General features: G+C 41.2%; 2 long non-coding RNA genes across 13 annotated transcripts in view; one reads left to right on the forward strand and one right to left on the reverse strand.

Moving 5' to 3' along the window:
* The window catches only part of LOC309334045, a 69,596-nt gene that overhangs the window by 22,223 nt on the left and 30,845 nt on the right, over window positions 1-16,528 (forward strand). For 4 of the 6 annotated variants that reach the window (XR_014152791.1, XR_014152792.1, XR_014152793.1 and 1 more), the window contains exon 3: window positions 3,032-3,121. The exons of the other annotated variants lie outside the window; for them this stretch is intronic. This is a non-coding gene — a long non-coding RNA (uncharacterized lncRNA). The remainder of the gene's footprint in view (window positions 1-3,031; window positions 3,122-16,528) is intronic. 6 annotated transcript variants of the gene reach the window in all.
* The window catches only part of LOC309334058, a 117,334-nt gene that overhangs the window by 5,472 nt on the left and 95,334 nt on the right, over window positions 1-16,528 (reverse strand). For 5 of the 7 annotated variants that reach the window (XR_014152811.1, XR_014152812.1, XR_014152813.1 and 2 more), the window contains one exon: window positions 15,592-16,102. The exons of 1 other annotated variant lie outside the window; for it this stretch is intronic. This is a non-coding gene — a long non-coding RNA (uncharacterized lncRNA). Of the gene's footprint in view, window positions 1-3,426; window positions 3,642-15,591; window positions 16,103-16,528 lie in introns of those variants that run through there. One more of the 7 variants, XR_014152810.1, reaches the window with a different exon arrangement.

Raw genomic sequence — 16,528 nt, forward strand, 5'->3', positions numbered from 1 at the left:
CATCACTATGCCTCTTTCCTTCAGTTTTACCTGCTGAATTGATTATGTATTTGTCTGGATTCAGACTCCTCTGCATGGGACATGTTAGCTCTCTCCATAGAGAATAAAGTTCGGGGATGTTTTCTAACCTTTGTGTATCTGGCATTAGTAATTTTAGCTCACAAATGAGCAAGAATCACAGCAGCTTACATTTTTCAAGTGAAGCGTTGCACACAAGTTTGCCTTACTGTTTTATAGAAGCTAGATTTTGGGTAGCCTGCAAGATAAAACAGTAAAATGTACACAATAGTTGGAAGGAACATAAATACGAAGTCATTGCTCTCACCCTTGTAGAATTCAAAGGCAAACTGAAGCAGAGGGCCTTCTCAGTAGTGGCACCTGCCCTGTGGAATGCCCTCCCATCAGATGTCAAAGAGACAAACAATTACGCAACCTCCTGTAGACATCTGAAGGCAGCCCTGTATTGGGAAGCTTTTAAAGTCTGATGTGTTGTTGCTTTCTTTATATATTCCGTTGGAAGCCACCCAGTAGCAGGTTCCTGCAGGTTCCAGCTGAAAATAAAGCCCTGCCACCACCATTTATTCATTTCTAGGGTTTAGGGGGGTCCCTCCCCAACTTATAATGCCATATAGAGTAAGGCCTCAGCTAGGAAACTACCACCCAAAGTATTTTGTGTGTTTTAGCTGGAAGTTAAACTAAGTGAGCTATTAAAAGTAAAACAGTGAAATAAATTGAGCTTGACAACCAAACCCCAAAATATGCCTGAGGCCACAACAACAATATCTTTTATTATTGCTCTCTTATTTCTTCTCTCCTGTCAGTTTCCTCTCCATTTTGCTAGAGTGCATTTCTGACGGTTGATGTGTTAATGAATCTTTGCAAAATGTTATGATGGAATAGGGAACTCAATTACTACTAGCAAAAGTGCTGGTAACCATCATCTGCATTGTGCCTAGTGCTATTTCTTACTGATACTGGCCCTCTGCTTACCTACTCTGGCATTCACTGGAGCAGTAAAGCAGTACAAAATGCTCTGAGGTTTCCACTTACCTGTCCACTCATCTGCTTCCAGAGCAAAGATATTTAAAATATGTTTGTCATTGCTCTCTTTTTAATTTCTCGCAAACTATTGAGCTCTGGTTTTAGTTATATTTTTGCTAAGGTGGATATTTGTTCTACAAAAATCCAGTCCCTAATAACTAAATGCAATTACTATGAATATTTACTTGGTGTGTGTTTCTGTGCTTGTGTGTAGGCTATTATAGGTGATCACTAATTTCTTATCCTCTTACTCGCCTTGGCTCGTAGTGTACAGATACGATGACATCCATGTAACGGTTCATTTCCATAGTTCTCCACTAGACCAGTGGTTCCCAATTGGTGTTCCACAGACCCCAGGACATCTGTGTATAACCCACCCAGGGGGTCCATGGCACTATTTGCATAACAAAAACTACCATAGAGGTATCAAAATTTTCAAAAGTAGTACTTGGCTAATTGGGAACCACTGCACTAGACCATCACATATGTCTGGAATAAGTGCTGAGTTGCTTATAATCACTTATTTTCATTTCACAGTATTTGTGTTAAAACCATAGAAACGAATTACCACACACAAGTCCAGTTCTAATAGTATTCCAAAACCTTGCTGATGCCACCCTTTTCAGGAGTGGTTCTTAAAGATTGGCACATTTCACACATTATGGTCCCAGTTGAAGTGCACAAACTTCACTTATCAGCTAGCCTAATAGCTGAGAATTAAGCACCAAATTTCTATTAGCAGTAGTTGTTGAATCAACATGTGATGTGACATTGACTTGTGATTCCAAAGTTGCTTCGCCTAAAAGAAAGGTGGTGGGTGAGAGGGAAACTGGATTTTATCCCATTATTATGTGCTCTACAATAATGTCGGCTGGTTTAATAGAGTTGCTGACTGAAATCACTAGAGAAGGAGGCTGCAGCTGCTGACCTCTGCTCTCACTAGAAGCTATAACTATAGCAACATGGAAATATTGCAGTGTTGTGATTAAGGGGTAATCTACAAAAAAAAAAGAAGTCATCTTGGACATTTCTACATGTCAGTAGTGAAGAGTCACTTGCAAATGTGTGATGTTCTTTTGTATCTTGGTAGGCCTAAGTTTCCTGTCATCCTCAAATGTTTCCCTAGAACAGTCTGTTCGTTTTCACCTTTTCGACAAATAGGAATATATACACATACACTTCCTGGATTTTCACACTGGTATTGCCTTCTAAGTTAAAACAAGATCGCCCCAAGCATTTGTTTTGTTCCTGTCCTTTCAGACAAGCTGCATTTGTTCTGTGCGGATGTTGAAATTAGATGTTGCTATGCCTTCTAGCTTTAAGATCCAAATGATTTAAGTTTTATCCAGTAAACAGAATTGCCAGCATTCTGCCTGATTTTTAATGCTTGGACCAGCTGCTAGTATGAAAAGAGTGCTGAGGTGTTGATGGGTAGAAGGGGAAAATGAAGTGAAATAAGTCTGAGTGAGTAGTACTGTTCCACTGATGGATGGGGAACAGGAAATATTATTTAGGGAGTACATGAATAGCACACATGCAGTAAATAGCATAATAATATTACATGGCATATATATAAAAGGTACAATCAAACCTTCATGGTTAAGTATCAGCTGAGAAGTTGTCTCTCAGTCTTCCTCCTGTGCAAGTTTTGGGGAAGAAGACTTTCCCCCATTCTTGATAATAAAAGAACCCTGGGCCATCCAGCCACACTGAATGAAGGTTCAGGAGAGACAAAAGAAACAGCACCCTCACACAGTGTGTAGTTAAACAATTTCATTTGCTATCACAAAATGTAGTGATGGCAACCAATTCAGATGACTTTAAAAGGGGATTAGACAGTTTGATGGATTATAAGGCTATCAGAGGTTACTAGTCATGATGACTATACACACAGCAATGCACAGGCTTCGAGAAAGTAGTATTATATGTTTATGAGGTGTCTGGACCCCCCTTCTAATTCCTGGACCCCTTTTAAATTCCTGAATGCCAGGCACTGGATTTAGCAAATGCAAACCAAAGCATTTTTTTCAAGTTTGGGAAATCACCTGGGAGAAGGGCCATCAAGGAGAAGAAAAAGAAGGTAATGTTGATTAACAAAGCAAATGAGTGTTAGCGCTCCTTCAACTGAGAGATAGTAAGCAGAGTTGAGTTTAGGATTGCAATAGTAGTAACGTGAGCCCAGAGAGAAAAAGTGGCAACCTGTTAGATGCAGCAAGCTGAGCAAATGGACAGTTGGTATATATTTGTAAATGAACCATGTATCATAAAGGCACCACAGTCTCCACTGTGTCTCATTTCCAAAGGAAACACGAACCCTGAGTATGTGCCTGGACCCTTGGAATCTCATGCTGCTCAGAGATTGGTGTGACGTGAAACAGTATTTACCCCATAGTCAAAAGCAGTAATGCATCTGAATTCCAGTTGCTGGAAACCTTAGGAGGAGATAGTGTTCTTGTGCTTGGATTCTGCTTGTGGATTTTCTGCATGCATCTGGCTGGCTGCTGTGAGAACAGGATGCTGGACTAGCTGGGCCACTTGTCTGATCCAGTAGGCTCTCCTTATATTCTTAAGTCTGGATTCAACTGTTTGAGCTGTGGTCACTTTAAACACAACAACACATTACATCAGCTGGTAAAAACAACTTCCTTTGGTAGCATGGCTAGGCATTTAAAAAAAACAAAACAAAACAAAACACTGCTGCACCATTAATTAGCTCTTGGTCCTTGGATCATGGTGTGTGTTGCTTTAAGTCAACAAGTCTTGCTCATTGTGCATGTAGTATGGACAGAACAGTGCTAAAAATACATTGTATGTTGTCATAGTGATGGGCTCCAATAGGAGCCAGCTACTTAAAACTTGCTAAATAATATCCTTGTGTCAGAATGACTGAAATTACTCCTGATTTCAAGTTTTCACTTAATGCAAAATAAAGTGCTTGCTGGCATGGTGCCTCTACCTTTGATCTTTACAAATGACCTGCAGTGAATTGTTGAGCATGTGAAACTGAACACAGTGAGATGTATTAAAGAGAGGGTGAATGTATGTGACACTACTTTGAAAAACCTTTAGAGCATTAACAGAATTTATGTTTTGATGGGAATTTATCCAAGGCACAGCATGGTATGCAGAGTTTGTATTGATAGACATGTGTGTAATAAAGAGCTGCTCCCGAAACATGGCAGGAAAATTGCTGCTTTCATAGTGAGTAAAAGGGAAACTCCATGAATGGTATGCTGATGCTACATTCCCTTCTCTTCCAGTTCCATTTCAAAGTGGCAATGAATAAAGGGTAGAATAATAGTTTATTCAGTTAACAGCCCTTTATGCATCTTTAAAAAAATAAAGAACAGAATTGGACGGGTCCCTGAGGGTCATCTAGTCCAACCCCCTGCAATGCCGGCACCTCAACATGTAGTCCTCCATCCAATCTGGAAACCATCCCAGACTCTGCTTAGCTTTGTAACTGTGCTAGCAGGTGTAATGCTACACCACTGTTGCATCAAAGACTAATTATTACCCCTGTTTGTGTTTAAATATTTAAGCATAGTCAAGGCTTGTTTTAGTTAACACTTTTGTTTCCAGATGCTAATAGCTGTTATATGCTATTTGAAAGTGCCTAAAACTTGCATTCTAAAAGTTTCTTGCCTGGTTTGTTGGTAAACTTATTGAGACAAGGTCTTCACTTCTATTTTTTCCCATTTTAGTCTTTTTTAAAAAAGTGATAGTTTGTGCAGGCAAATCAAACATGTAGCCAATTAAAATGCTGTGCTTTATAATATGGGGAATCATGTATGTGTCTCCAGCTTTCATTTATGTATCCATGGGTGTAGCCAGGAGTTTTGTTAGGGGCAGGCAGGCCTTTTGTTTGGGGTGCAGGCCTTTTGTTGGGGGGGGGACCTCAGATAGCTATGTATTTTTATTGATTTAAGGGGGGCAGCTGTCTCTCCCTGTCCCCCCATGCTAGCTGCATTTGAGGATATTTGTTTCCACATAGTCTAGGGATTTGGATTCTTAAAAATTCTAAAATGAAGCTCATGTAGCACTTTGTATTTTCCACATACAATTTTTTTGTTTTTAAGATCTGATGAATGCTTTACACTAAGGGCAATCTAGCTTTTGACTAATTTACCAAAATGAATAAATAACCTTCATTTGTGGGGTTGGTACCTGTTGAGGGTTTCTTGTTTTGTTTTGTTTTGCTATTTTTGTTCAAATTTATTTGAATTGCTTTTTGGAAGTCAGTGTCATGAAGTTGTTGTTCTCGGCCTCATGAAAGGTAAGGAAAGCAATACACTTGGCACCAGCTTGGCTGCAGGAGTTGCTGGAAAAAGCTGTACAAGGAGCCATCTAACTGCCTTAGGGACTCCCCTCTGGATTTGCGTAGGGTTTACTCCTGAGCCTTTTCTTCTCCCAAAGATGCCCTGCAAGGCAGCAGTGGTTTAATATCAGAGTTTTCCTTCTTCTAGATGGACTACCAGGTTGACAAGCCCCATCTGTTCCTTACTTCCCTCTACAACATGGGCAGAAACTGCCTTCTTGACTGTTGGACACACTATTGGTCTCATCTGCTCAATCCACCAGAGCTTGTCTTCGCAAGCAAGGAAGTCCCTAATTCACCAAGGATCTGAAATGTATTGGCTACCTTCACCCGGTTTAGCTTGTCAGTCGGTTCCATTCCTAGGGTGGAGCCACAGTTGCGTGCTGACGGTTCCTAGGAGCTACAGGTGAGAGCTGCAGGGTGGGGACCAAAGGTGGCCAACTGCCCCAGAAGGAGCATGATGTGTACCCCACCAGAGGCACTACTCCTCCCCTAACACCCCATACACAACATCTTAATGGTGAACATCTTAATTTTAAAAACTCCAGAAAGTTACATTTATTGAAATGTAGTTAACCTGCTCCCAATATGTAACTGCCTCAAACAGTTAAGCATGTGCTTTAAGAATGAATGTGTACATTATTGGATAATTTGCTTGATCAATATTTTTTTATATATCATTAGTAACAATTTAATAAACCTGTTTGTGACTCTGCAGCATTTAGAGAGGCTGATGCATTTTAGGCCTCTATCACACCCACTGAGTTTCTATAACTTTTAAACCCAAGGCCAGGCTACTGAGGCACTTTTCAGACCATTGCTGTTTTGCACGTGGGATTCAATCACATGCCTGTAAACTCACACCACACAATTAAAGTGGATTTGGTGCATTTCTGCAACAAATATGAAAAACCAAGTTTGTGTTTTATGGAAAGTGAAGGGTAAATGCTTTCCCCCAAAATAAATCAGAACAAATGCTTTACTAAGCAACTTGACTTACTTGCAAGGGTTAACAGCGTTATTGTGACATCAGGGCACTTCAGCTATTGAAAACAAGAATGCAGGGTTATCAGGAACAATGCTCAGCAACATGCACATCTTGACATATTCTTGAATCCTTAGGTAGGGACCAAAAATATGTGGGCATTATGTCCAATAAAAATCTAATTAACTTTAGTTTGAGAAGGCAAGGTTAAATGTGCTTGAGAAAGCCATATATGATTGAGGTAGCAGTTGGTCAGCGGGCAATAACAAACCACTTCAGTTTTCAGTACATTGCTATATATTGTGCACCAAGGATGAGCCAAGGATGCTTTGCAGATAGATTCTATTTTTGCAATACTTGAGGAATATTTAGAAATCTTATTAATTCTTTGTTGTTGTTGTTTAGACGTTTAGTTGTGTCCGACTCTTTGTGACCCCATGGACCAGAGCACGCCAGGCACTCCTGTCTTCCACTGCCTCCCGTAGTTTGGTCAAACTCATGTTCGTAGCTTCGAGAACACTGTCCAACCATCTCATCCTCTGTCGTCCCCTTCTCCTTGTGCCCTCAATCTTTCACAACATCAGGGTCTTTTCCAGGGAGTCTTCTCTTCTCATGAGGTGGCCAAAGTATTGGAGTCTCAGCTTCACGATCTGTCCTTCCAGTCAGCACTCAGGGCTGATTTCCTGAAGAATGGATACGTTTGATCTTCTTGCAGTCCATGGGACTCTCAAGAGTCTCCTCCAGCACCATAATTCAAAAGCATCAATTCTTTGGCGATCACCCTTCTTTATGGTCCAGCTCTCACTTCCATACATCACTAGTGGGAAAACCATGGCTTTAACTATACAGACCTTTGTTGGCAAGGTGATGTCTCTGCTTTTTAAGATACTGTCTAGGTTTGCCATTGCCTTTCTCCCAAGCAGCAGGCGTCTTTTAATTTTGTGACTGCTGTCACCATCTGCAGTGATCATGGAGCCCAAGAAAATAAAATCTCTCACTGCCTCCTTTTCTTCCCCTTCTATTTGCCAGGAGGTGATGGGCCCAGTGGCCATGATCTTCGTTTTTTTGATGTTGAGCTTCAGACCATATTTTGCGCTCTCCTCTTTCACCCTCATTAAAAGGTTCTTTAATTCCTCCTCACTTTCTGCCATCAAGGTTGTGTCATCTGCATATCTGAGGTTGTTGATATTTCTTCCGGCAATCTTTATTCCAGCTTGGGATTCATCCAGCCCAGCCTTTCGCATGATGAATTCTGCATATAAGTTAAATAAGCAGGGAGACAATATACAGCCTTGCCGTACTCCTTTCCCAATTTTGAACCAATCAGTTGTTCCATATCCAGTTCTAACTGTAGCTTCTTTTCCCACATAGAGATTTCTCAGGAGACAGATGAGGTGATCAGGCACTCCCATTTCTTTAAGAACTTGCCATAGTTTGCTGTGGTCAGCACAGTCAAAGGCTTTTGCATAGTCAATGAAACAGAAGTAGATGTCTTTCTGGAACTCTCTAGCTTTCTCCATAATCCAGCGCATGTTTGCAATTTGGTCTCTGGTTCCTCTGCCCCTTCTAAATCCAGCTTGCACTTCTGGGAGTTTTCGGTCCACATACTGCTTAAGCCTGCCTTGTAGAATTTTAAGCATAACCTTGCTAGCGTGTGAAATGAGTGCAATTGTGCGGTAGTTGGAGCATTCTTTGGCACGGCCCTTCTTTGGGATTGGGATGTAGACTGATCTTCTCCAATCCTCTGGCCACTGCTGAGTTTTCCAAACTTGCTGGCATATTGAGTGTAGCACCTTAACAGCATCATCGTTTAAAATTTTAAATAGTTCAGCTGGAATATCATCACTTCCACTGGCCTTGTTATTAGCAGTGCTTTCTAAGGCCCATTTGACTTCACTCTCCAGGATGTCTGGCTCAAGATCAGCAACCACACTACCTGGGGTGTACGAGCCATCCATTTCTTTCTAGTATAGTTCCTCTGTGTATTCTTGCCACATCTGCTTGGTGTCTTCTGCTTCTGTTAGGTCCTTTCCACTTTTGTCTTTTATTATGGTAATCTTTGTATGAAATGTTCCTTTCATATCTCCAATTTTCTTGAACAGATCTCTGGTTTTTCCCATTCTGTTGTTTTCCTCTATTTCTTTGCATTGCTCGTTTAAGAAGGCCTTCTTGTCTCTCCTTGCTAGTTTTTGGAAACCTGCATTCAATTTCCTGTATCTTTCACTATCTCCCTTGAATTTTGCTTGCCTTCTGTCCTCCGCTATGTGTAAGGCCTCGTTGGACAGCCACTTTGCTTTCTTGCATTTCCTTTTTGTTGGGATGGTTTTAGTTGCTGCCTCCTGTATAATGTTACAAGCCTCCATCCATAGTTCTTCAGGCACTCTATCCACCAAATCTAAATCCTTAAACCTGTTCCTTACTTCCACTGTGTATTAATAAGGGATTTGACTTAGATTGTATCTTACCGGCCCAGTGGTTTTTCCTACTTTCTTCAGTTTAAGCTTGAATTTTGCTATAAGAAGCTGATGATCTAAGCCACAGTCAGCTCCAGGTCTTGTTTTTGCTGACTGTATAGAGCTTCTCCATCTTTCGCTGCAGAGAATATAATCAATCTGATTTCGATGCTGCCCATCTGGTGATGTCCATGTGTAGAGCTGTCTCTTGTGTTGTTGGAAAAGAGTGTTTGTGATGACCAGCTTGGTCTCTTGGCAGAACTCTATTAGCCTTTGCCCTGCTTCGTTTTGAACTCCAAGGCCAAACTTGCCAGTTGTTCCTTTTATCTCTTGACTCCCTACTTTAGCATTCCATCCCCTATAATGAGAAGAACATCCTTCTTTGGTGTCATTTCTATAAGGTGTTGTAAGTCTTCATAGAATTGGTCAATTTCAGTTTCTTCAGCACCAGTGGTTGGTGCATAAACTTGGATTACTGTGATGTCAAAAGGTCTGCCTTGGATTCGTATCGAGATCATTCTATCATTTTTTACATTGCATCCCAGTACAGCTTTCACCACTCTTTTGTTGACTATGAGGGCCACATCATTTCTTTTACGGGATTCTTGCCCACAGTAGTAGATATGATGGTCATCCGAACTGAATTCGCCCATTCCCGTCCATTTTAGTTCACTGATGCCCAGGATGTCAATATTTATTCTTGCCATCTCATTTTTGACCACATCCAACTTACCAAGGTTCATGGTTCTTACATTCCAGGTTCCTATGCAATATTTTTCTTTACAGCATTGGACTTTCCTTTCGCTTCCAGGCATATCCGCAACTGAGCGTCCTTTCGGCTTTGGCCCAGCCGCTTCATCAGCTCTGAATCTACATGTACTTGTCCTCCACTCTTCCTCAGTAGCATGTTGGACGCCTTCCGACCTGAGGGGCTCATCTTCCAGCGTCATAACTTTTATATGCCTGTTGCCTTTGTCCATGGAGTTTTCTTGGCAGGGATACTGGAGTGGCTTGCTGGTTCCTGCTCCAGGTGGATCACGTTTGGTCAAAACTCTCCACTATGACCTGTCCATCTTGGGTGGCCCTGCACGGCATAGCTCATAGCTTCTCTGAGTTATTCAAGCCCCTTCGCCATGGCAAGGCAGTGATCCATGAAGGGGATTAATTATTAATTCTATTTATCATGTTATTCTTGGTGGGGGGAGAGAGAGAGAGAGAAAGAAAGAAAGAAAGATTGCTTTACTGTCGTGACTGTTGCATGCGTAGATGATAGAATTACCGTATTTTTTGCTCTATAAGACACACTTTTTCCCTCCTAAAAAGTAAGGGGAAATGTGTGTCTTATACATCTTATGGAGCGAATGCAGGCTGCGCAGCTATCCCACAAGCCAGAACAGCAAGAGGGATCGCTGCACAGCGCTTCCTCTCGCTGTTCTAGCTTCTGGCTTAGCCGCGCGCAACCTCTTCAGGGCAGGGGGAACATTCATCCCGCTGCCCTGAAGAGGCTACACAGCTATCCCAGAACAGTGAGAGGAATCGCTGCTGGGCTCAGTCAGCCTGCTTATATAGAGCTCTAGTACACTGTTACTGTAGCAACTTTCTAAAACCATCCGATCACTGAACGTCACTTTCGATCTTTCATTTGCATAACTATCTACAGTATCCCCCTGCTGGCCCAGGGTGAGAACTTCAGTACATAACACAGAATAATTTTTTTCTTGTTTTCCTCCTCCAAAAACTAGGTGTGTCTTATGGCCTGGTGCGTCTTATAGAGCGAAAAAATACAGTAATCTTAAAAAGAAAAGAAAAAGCTCCCTAAATGCTGGTGCTAATGAGATTCCCAAGGACATGTGGGGTAGTTAAAAAATGACTACCTACAGTAGTTGGAAATCAGTTTTCCTCACTGGAGTTGGTAATAAAGGGGCAAGCCTGATTAATCTCTTGGGGCGTTCCTGGTGACAGGAACCTGGGGTAGTGGCTAGACTGGTAATCTGGGGTAGTGGCTAGACTGCTGGAGACTAGGGTTCGAATCCTCACTTAGCCACAAAGCTTACTGAAAGGCTCAACAAAGCCCAGCTAGTCTTTGCGAGACTAGCAAAAGCAGCATGGATCTGGCAGTGCAAATGCCTTTTGCATCCTGCTCAAGCCTCTCTCTTGTTGGAGGGTGGGTTAGAAGGATGCAACAGGGACTTCCGGGTTAGTGCCATCGGCAATGGCGGAATTCCTCTGATCCAGAGGAACCCGCTCCACGAAAATCAGGTCTTGCCGCCGCGGTGAAGGCGGAGACCCTTTAAAACTCCCAGGCGGAGGAAGCCTGGGAACGTGGGATTCGGCTGACACCAGGAGCGCCGCCCTACACGCAAGGAAACCCCTTTTTCGGGGATCCGAAGCGACGTGGGGTGAGCGGCGTGGTGTTTTGAATCGACCGCTATTTTTGTGGAGTGAAGCCGCACAGCCGTTGCCGGAGAGCGCTGACATTTTTCCTGTGGACAATTGGACTCTAAACAAGTACCCGTGAGTAGAACGGAAAATTGGGCTAAGAAACATTTTAATTTGGCACTCAAGCGGGAAGGTTCTAAACAGGAAGTCCGCCTTCCGCTTTTGTAAATAGCCTGAAGCAAAAATTGTGCAAGCTAAAGTCTGGAAAGTTGTACATAAAGGTTTAAAATTCCTCCTGTTTTAACCATCTAAACCCCTCTTGGAAGCAGGAGTAAAGAGGGGGAATTTTGACTGTTTAAGCCTGCAGGAGAGAGAGTAAAGAAAGATAAATTTCCACCGTCTCAAACCTGGGAACAGGGTGTCAGAGACAGAGATTTTTGGTGAAGTTCATTGACTGTGAAAGGAGCATCCTTTGACAGATAGTTAAAGAAGAGAAACAAATTGTCTCCAATGTTGCCTTTTGCATTTAAAAGAAACAAAAAATTTGAAAAATGAAAGTAACTTTCTTTTGTTGGATATGCTTTCAAAAGATGGATACAAATAGAAATTGTCTCCTCTAGAGGGAGCTTGTTAAATTGTTGCTGGAGTCAATCTGGGGACTCTACAGCTGTGGTGCTAAGGATCGTGGGATCAGACTGTGACCTTGAACAAAAATGTGTTTGGAAGAAGTTTTGGTGCTTGCCTTTTGCAAGACAAGCGCTTTGTTGGAGCAGATGCATGAGAAGATGGATTTGATGACTGTTGCAGTCAAAAATTTTGGACAAACAGCGAATACTTATACAGAAACCATCCAGGAGTCAACTCAAGAACCTGTTTTGACAGAGCAAGTGCAAATGCAGAAGATAATGGAGGAGGCTGCTGTTGAACCTCAAGTAATACAAATGGAGACGCCCGAGGCCCTACAGGAGCATAAGCCGTTGTTGTTGAAGGTTGAATCTGGAGTGGGCCAGGGGGGGTCTGGAGTTGTGGGGGCCCTTAAGTTTGGAGGGACTTTGAAACATGCCTTTAAATATTTTCTGGACTACACTGTTGACTGTGGGGAATGGGACTGTGGGGAATGGGCCGACCTGTTGAGGAGAGACGGAGATATTTTTGAGTTGGAACATCCCTGAGACCTACTCCTCAATGAGAAAGGAAAGAAATTAAGAAAGAGATCAACAAAAGATAAGGTAAAGTGCAGGTACAAACAAGAAGAAGACCTGCAGAAGGGACATGGAAAAGACTTAAGAGCCTCGGACATAAGATTACCAGGTTGATGGACTAGATGGAATGGACAATAAGGACTGACATAACCCGAGACCAGGAAGAAGAGACGCTGGAGGAAGATTGGTAGAAAACTTAAAAAAAAAAAAATTATTTTGGGAATTAGTGTAAAATTAACGAGCATTAGGAAAAATGTTGGAATGAAAATATTTGGCTTTAGCAGAAATGATATAAGGAATTATGTACAAATAAATATTAAGTTTTAAGCTTTAAGGTATTTTATGGTAAGATAAGGTTAAAATAAATTAAGGTAAATTGAATGACAGAATATAGTGAAAGATGGAAAGGATTTGCTGCGTTAACTAATAGGTTAGACTGTTAAGACAAATTACTCAATAAAAATTGAGAAAGATGGAAAGAATTTGCTGAAACAAATAACTAAACTAGAATACAAAAAGTGAGGTGTGAGGAGGTCGATGAAACAAGTAAATGAAGGATGGAGATATGGAATATTGGATGTGTGGTTTTTTTATTGTTATTGGTTTATTGATTTTTATGTGTTTTTTTCCTTGTTTTTTTCCCTTCTTTTTTGATGTACTGTTATGTATGTTTGGTTAATTTTCTGCTGTTCTCGTTTTTGCTTTTTTCTGTAATTTTTGAAACTTCCAATAAATATCATTTTAAAAAAATATATAGAAGGATGCAACAGCTCACAACACTGTTGTGCCCCCCTAAAAAACTGCCCCCAGGATGATGGCACCCCCAGCCCTGCCCATGCTACGCCTCTGCTGAATGCTTCTAGATTCATAACTTTCTTTATTTGTCTACTTGTTTTATTGTATTTTTAGGAGTGAAAAAGTGTGTCTTATAGAGTGAAAAATACGGTAATTCTATCATCTACGCATGCAACAGTCACGACAGTAAAGCAATCTTTCTTTCTTTCTCTCTCTCTCCCCCCACCAAGAATAACATGATAAATAGAATTAATAAGATTTCTAAATATTCCTCAAGTATTGCAAAAATAGAATCTATCTGCAAAGCATCCTTGGCTCATCCTTGGTGCACAATATATAGCAATGTACTGAAAACTGAAGTGGTTTGTTATTGCCCGCTGACCAACTGCTACCTCAATCATATATGGCTTTCTCAAGCACATTTAACCTTGCCTTCTCAAACTAAAGTTAATTAGATTTTTATTGGACATAATGCCCACATATTTTTGGTCCCTACCTAAGGATTCAAGAATATGTCAAGATGTGCATGTTGCTGAGCATTGTTCCTGATAACCCTGCATTCTTGTTTTCAATAGCTGAAGTGCCCTGATGTCACAATAACGCTGTTAACCCTTGCAAGTAAGTCAAGTTGCTTAGTAAAGCATTTGTTCTGATTTATTTTGGGGGAAAGCATTTACCCTTCACTTTCCATAAAACACAAACTTGGTTTTTCATATTTGTTGCAGAAATGCACCAAATCCACTTTAATTGTGTGGTGTGAGTTTACAGGCATGTGATTGAATCCCACGTGCAAAACAGCAATGGTCTGAAAAGTGCCTCAGTAGCCTGGCCTTGGGTTTAAAAGTTATAGAAACTCAGTGGGTGTGATAGAGGCCTAAAATGCATCAGCCTCTCTAAATGCTGCAGAGTGCTGGGCTCTCAGGAGCACTGTGAGTGTGCCCCTCAAAGCAGGGTGTTATTGGCCGCATCGGCTGGCTGGGCTCCCCACTTAGCTCCAGTGGGCAAGGGTTGCTCCGGCCGTGCACCTCACCACCATGGCGCCCACCCTGGGCGCCAGTGAGGAACGCTCCACCACTGGCAGTCAGGCTGTCTTCTGTCTCTACACCTGTAATTTTTTTACAAGTGTTAATTCACCTGTAATTCTTTGGGAAAGAAATTACGTTGAACACAGCATCTGAAGGTTTTGAATGAAGGTCCCTGATCAACAAAATGAAGTGATGAAATTTTGGCTTTGTTTTCTGAAAGCAGTGGGCTAAACATACAGGTATGGTTCAATATACTGTGAGCAGTAGACGGTGTTTCCAAAACATGTGTTTCAGTGTCTCTCTGGGGCACCTGAAATTTGTCATTTTTACCATTTAAATATTTAAAGAACAGATTGCTATTTCTGCTTTAACCCAAATTAATAATTTATTCTGGTTTCGCAGTGCTTAGTCCAAGTTTTAATATTATTATTATTATTATTAATCATCATCATCACCATCATCATCATCACCCAAAACAGCAGAAGAAACCACAAGGTTTCACAGCTAGCCAATAAGCTAGTACCTAACAAAAGTGTTTAGTGTAAAACCTCTAGAGAGCACTTTTTCTCACTCCGAAGCATTTATTCTGCTCTATCAGTAAACATTCTGAAAATGGGGATTAAAAAAAGGAAATGTGGTCATCCTACCTTTTGTCCTTTTCTCTAAAATGTTAATGCTTTTCCACACAGCTAGTGAAAAATCTCCCCCTTCCGCCTTGTTCAGTGAGGCATTTATTTTTTCTATGCTGTGACTACATAATGAGGACCTGCTGAGACAGTATGTGTAATGCATACTTGTGTGCGTGATAACCATGGGAGCTCAGACTTTAATCATAGGGCTCTGTTTACCAAGGCGGGGAAGAGAGGGAGAGAAAAGAGTTATGTGGGTGTTCTGATGTTGCACTGTGGAGTATTCTTTAAGAAGCAGGGTGTGACTTGCTTTATATATGATTATTGAATGTCCCACAGAAATGTGTGTGTGATTTAGTAGGAACAAATAGTCAAAACACACCACCTTTTTTCAAAGAAAGGTGGGTTTTGGGGTGTGTGTGGTTTTTTGGTGTGTGTTTTTTTGCAGTTCTCCATTTTAGTAGCAAAAGGCAGTTTGCATTGTCAAGAGTACATTGGCATGTAACACCAACCCCACCCCCCACCCTGTCTCAGCTGACCTGTATATTTGTAAACTATGTGAGCAAAGAATTATTCAAAAACACATAGTCAATTCCATCCACTGGACGATACGTAGGGGGTTAAACCAGATACTTTATTATGTTTCCCTAAGATTTGAGGCAGGTAATGGACTTTTTTGGGTGGAGAGGGTGCACTAAAAAGAAAAAGAAAAACAATTAAAATGTATTTTATATAGGAATAAAAAACATTCCATGCCTGGCAACCCAAGCAGGAAAGCAAAAAAGTGCTTCTGGAAGTGGAAGGTAGAGAGTCTGTCCTTAGTAGACTGCATCTAAGGAAAGGGTGGCTTGCAAGAATTCCTCTGTTTTTCTGTCCTCTTACCTCTGCTGCATGGGAGATGCCCTGTTGGTAGATTCACATCTGGTGGAGTATGTGCCATGATGACTCAGGGCATGGCCTTCTCAGTGGTATCACCCCAGTTGGAACCACCTCTGTGAATTCGATCCCTCCCTCTTATTGGTGACCTTTCAGTCCCAGTTGAAGGCATTTTTATTCATTCCAGGCTGGTTGTAATGGTTAGAGTGTTGGACTAGGATTGTGGATTAAGAGGCACATAATGTGACTTCACTCAAATGAAGAGGAAATAGATTTAAACTTTGTCTTTGTTATGGGTTCTCTCTATGGGCAAATGCAAAGTAATCACTGACATTGTATAACCAAGGTAAGTTGAAAAAGTGAGGTATCACTGAGTGTGGGCAGCATATTGTTCACACCCTAAAAAAGAGAGGTGACAAGATCAAACAATTTCATCTTGGTTTTTTAATGTTTAATCTGACTGGGGTAAGCTAATACGGTGCTATTAAAACATATATTTAGCATTCTTGTGTTATACTACAAGTTGTTGCTTTTTGTGGGAAGCCTCAGGATGAGGCAGGCTTTAACATATCCAAATAAATAAGACATGCCCAAGAGAGAGCAGCACTGTCTGCAGACATTAAAAGCAATTCAGAAATATCTAATTTGTCCTTAATAAAAACCAAAGCCGGAAACATTTTTTTTCATTGGCATACTTGCTGTGTCTCTGAGTTGTTGCAGCTTGTAATAAACTATATATGCAAATCACAATACTGTTAGGCAACAGTGCAATGTTTTTTGCTCCCTAAAATATGCAAGTGGTTGTAGTTATTAAATAGGCATGAC

This window comes from Podarcis erhardii (assembly GCF_964252035.2).
Source record: "Podarcis erhardii genome assembly, chromosome: Z".
In the NCBI taxonomy this organism is placed as follows: Eukaryota; Metazoa; Chordata; class Lepidosauria; order Squamata; family Lacertidae; genus Podarcis; species Podarcis erhardii.